The sequence below is a fragment of the Lithobates pipiens genome, unplaced genomic scaffold, assembly GCF_037356315.1.
Source record: "Lithobates pipiens isolate NorthernLeopardFrog02 unplaced genomic scaffold, aLitPip1_a1.2 Scaffold_27, whole genome shotgun sequence".
NCBI lineage: Eukaryota > Metazoa > Chordata > Amphibia > Anura > Ranidae > Lithobates > Lithobates pipiens.
The window spans coordinates 125,513,882-125,518,082 of record NW_027507788.1 but is presented as its reverse complement, the minus strand read 5'-3'; the positions used below and the strand labels follow the sequence as shown (position 1 = coordinate 125,518,082).

Below are 4,201 nucleotides of genomic sequence, written 5' to 3'. Positions count from 1 at the left end.
GGAAGTATCAGGTGCTGGAACAGGACTAGGAGTGGGAGCTGGATGAGAGTAGTTAGGTACCCGAGGCAGCATCCAGGAGGGACGAGTAGACCCAGCACCTCTTTCAGCTCTTCGTTCCCTCAGCCGTCGATCAATTTGAATGGCCAGATTAATCAGGGCATCCAGAGTTTGTGGGACTCCCACACGAGCCAGTTCATCTTTCAGTGGGTCTGAGAGCCCCATACGAAACTGGTAACGAAGAGCCGCATCATTCCAGTCCGTATCTGTACTCCAACGGCGGAACTCAGCGACATAGTCCTCAAAGGCCCTACGCCCCTGTTGAAGGGTATGCAGAGCGGCTTCGGCCGTGGTGGAGAGTTGAGGGTCCTCGTAGAGCTGGGCCATCGTATCAAAGAAGGTGGTCAGGTTGGTTAGGACCTCTGCTTTCTGTTCCAGCAAACGATGAGCCCAAGCTTGAGGATCTTCCAGGAGCAAGGACACCACAAATCCCACCTTGGTGGCCTCAAGTGAGAAGGTGCGAGGCTGTAGGGCAAAGTACAGTTCACAAGAGTTCCGGAATGCTCTGAATTTACTTTGCTCTCCAGAAAACTTTTCAGGCGTGGGAACCCTGGGTTCGGGAGGCAACATTACCACTGTCAGAGAAGAGGTGCTGGAGACGGCAGAGGACGGAAGAGGCCCCTGAGCGGTTGTGGGGGAAGTGAGAGCTTGGACCTTTTCCTCCAAACGAGTGTATCCCTCCTGGAGACTCTTAACAGCCTGGGTGAGGCCAGCCAGATGCAAACAAAGTTCGTCCATGGGAGAGGCTCCCTGCGCGGGCTCGGACATGGCTGTCTGATACTGTCACGTACCTGGTGGTAGAGCCCGACTTGCAGGAGGAGAACTCTCTTGCGGCTCCGACTCAAGGGCCCTGGTAGTGTATACAGGTAACACAAGAGTCAAGAGGGGCACGAGTGTCTGGCAGGATCAACGGCTGGATCAGGGAATGACTGGAATCGGAGGGAAACAGGATCAGCAGACAGGTGCAGGAAGCTGAAGCAGAGCGGCAGGCAGAGAGGCTGGACCAGGACACCAATGCAGGAACTCTGGCAGAGGCAGGACTTCAGGCAGGTGCTGGAACCACTACTGGAGGTAGAGCAGCAGACGGCACCGGAACAGGAGGCTGGAAGCAGAGCAGTCAGACAAGCCGGGTCGGAGGTCAGACGGTCAGCAGAGGTACCAAGGATCAAGCAGGTGGATGGTCGGACGAGCCGGGTCGGTAAACGGGCAGGCAGCAAGGCACTGAAGGATCAAGCAGAGGGGAGGTCAGGCAGGCCGGGGTCAGATGCAGGCGGATAGCAGGAGCAGTAAGTAAACAAGCCGGGTCAACAGGTCAACAGGTCACAGAAGGCAGGTTCTCGGAATCAGGGTACTCGCACGCTGTAGATCAGACAGCAAGAACTGGATGTGGTCAACTGAGTTAAATAGCCCACCTGGCGCCAACGAGCGCACACACGCGCGCACCCGCGGACGCGCGGCGTAAGGTCCGGACTGACCACTGCTGCCAGGATCCTCGTGACATACGCATAGTAGATCACCACCACCATTCTCACCTCTGCCAGCAGACCATTAAGCATTTAGAGGAGGAAGTCCAACTGCCTCACCTCACTCATTGCAAGGCCCGGCACAACTGAATACACTGTGAGTTCTGTTTGAATCCAAAGACTTTCCTAACACGGCTATATACGATATCCAAGATGCATACACAAACCTTTCTCCCACACTGATTCACTAAGCCAAACTTCAGTTACAGATATTCCCAACCTTCAACTTAGCTACCAGAACTATAACAACACCATCGCCAAGGCTCCTTTATTGCTTCTTGTGGCAACACCGAATCCTCCTCTCTTAACCAAGAGAAAGCTGTGTCCAGGTAGACATCATGAACCCTTTCTTTTTTTTTTTTCTCTCTTTTTTTTTTCTTCAGGATACTCTGCTTCAGACCTGTTATGTCTCACCTATAATGATGACAAACCAGAATTCCTCAATAGTTACTACCTGAATGGAGACCCACCTCCTCTACTTGCAGTTAGATATAGGCCATGAACAATTACATATAGATATTTCTTTACCTTCTACTACAAAGCAATGCTTAGCCTTTATGCTGGAATAAGAACCTAGGTAGCCCCTTCCTCTCCATTCACTACTCCCCTTCTCCATGTACCCTCACCACTTCCCTAACTTACCTCCCCCTGTTCCTTTATTCTACCATTCCCCTCCCCGTTCTCCTTACTCCCTTATTTTTCAACACACATCTCCCCTTCCCTCCTCTCCTCTTCTTAATACCTTCATCCCCTCCCATTCCCTCTAGACATGTGCACTGCCAAAAAAAGAATGAAAATTAAAAAAATCCCCAAATTTTAAATAATAACTAACTAACTAATAATAACTAACTATTAAATTATAGGTATTAGAATTTCCTTTCAAATTTGACTGTTAGTGAATGTAATGAATACAAATTTATCTGAAGTTATGAATTAACCGAAATAAAGAATACCGCATCTAAACAAATGAAACAGAACAAAATAATAATAAATAATAATAATACGTTTTTATTAGTACTATTATTATTTTTATTTCTTATTATTAATTTGGAGACAAAGGAAAAGGTCTGGTGTCCCCAGTGACATACTTCCATCCCTGTAATATATAACAAACAAAGGATTCGCCCTGGAATTTAAATGAAGTGGGTACTGTTTCCGCCAGTAAACATAACAGTAGTAAATATAATATAAAGGTTTATTCAAGTACAATTGTTTACATGGATAAATAACATCAACGGTTGCCAATATAAAATATATAAACAAGGAGTATTGGTACATAAATGTAGAAGTAGTACATGGTACACGGGCATCATACTACCCGACTAGTTTCGTGAGATCCAGCTCGCTCTTCAGGGGTGGATGTGTGTAACAATGTACCTAGGATGAACAAAAATATATATGTTCGGCAATATAGCACAGTATTAGTTATAACAGCGCAGGGTAGGAGGGGTTGTAGGCCCCCCCATACTTACCACTGAGCTTGGCCATGGCTCCAGGTGTGCAGCCTCGAGACGGCAGCAGCGTATGCCTCCCCTGGGAGCTGAGGGGGCAGGATCAAATGGGACCCCAACCAGGGCCAAACGGAGAGCAGGCATGGCAAAGGTGTAGTGATGTATCCCTAGGGTCCTCATTGGTCGATAAAACGTATAGGCTGTGAACATAAGTATGTTTGTCAGGCATCTGAAGTAGTAGAGTAAAATCAATAGATATTGGTATAAAGATATGTATGCATGTATGCATGAATGAAAGGCCTGAGCCAAAAGTTGTAGGGCCATGAAGATGGTTAGAAACCTAGGACAACAGAGGGGTACTACCAGGTGACAAAGAGGGGGGAAAGAGGTGAACTACAATTGTGTGGGTAGTGATGTATCCCTAGGAACCTCATTAGTCCATAAAGCGTATAAGCTATAAGCAAATATATTTATCAGGCATCTAAAGTAGTAAAGTAAGATCAATGAGTATAGGCATAAAGATATGTATAGCCAAGTAAAGCCTGAATCAAGGATGGTAGGGACATGGAGATGGTGGAAACCATAGGGTAGCAAGGGGGTACTGGCAGGTGACAAGGTAAGAAAAGAAAAAAAGAAAGATGGACTCGTGTGGAAAAATCATCAGTATCCAAGAAAAATATAAATAAATAAATAAGAATAAGTGCTCGTAAGATAAACAATGTGTGAGATATGCAAGTGTGCCTAAATAAGGTAAGTATCAAAAAGGTGAATATGGTAGGTACCTGAGTCAGGTGAATATCCTAAGTATAAAAGTAATGAGACACAGCAAGCAATCTCCACAGCTGTGTGTGTCCTCAGTGAAGAGTGAAATGAAATCCAAGCCATGCCTGACCTCCAATTTAACCCCCGGAAGGCCCCAACAGACTCCGCCCCCAACACCATGTGTGGATGGCTGACATGTGAGTGCAGGAGGCACCCACTGTCATAGGAAGGCAAGCAAATGCAAGCGTACCCCCATTCCATCTGATGATATAGTGCGTCCAGCTATGCCGACGTCTGCAAAATCGCGATTTTGCAGACGTCGGCATAGCTGGACGCACTATATCATCAGATGGAATGGGGGTACGCTTGCATTTGCTTGCCTTCCTATGACAGTGGGTGCCTCCTGCA

The 4,201-nt window shown here is 47.0% G+C and overlaps 1 long non-coding RNA gene across 1 annotated transcript; it reads right to left on the bottom strand.

Moving 5' to 3' along the window:
* Positions 1 to 2,779: 2,779 nt before the first annotated feature.
* Positions 2,780 to 3,913, bottom strand: LOC143933220 (uncharacterized). The gene is made up of 3 exons (XR_013263055.1): positions 3,814 to 3,913; positions 3,053 to 3,231; positions 2,780 to 2,957 (listed from the first exon to the last, which is right to left on the bottom strand). It is a non-coding gene; the product is annotated as an uncharacterized LOC143933220 (long non-coding RNA).
* Between the last annotated feature and the right edge of the window lie 288 nt (positions 3,914 to 4,201).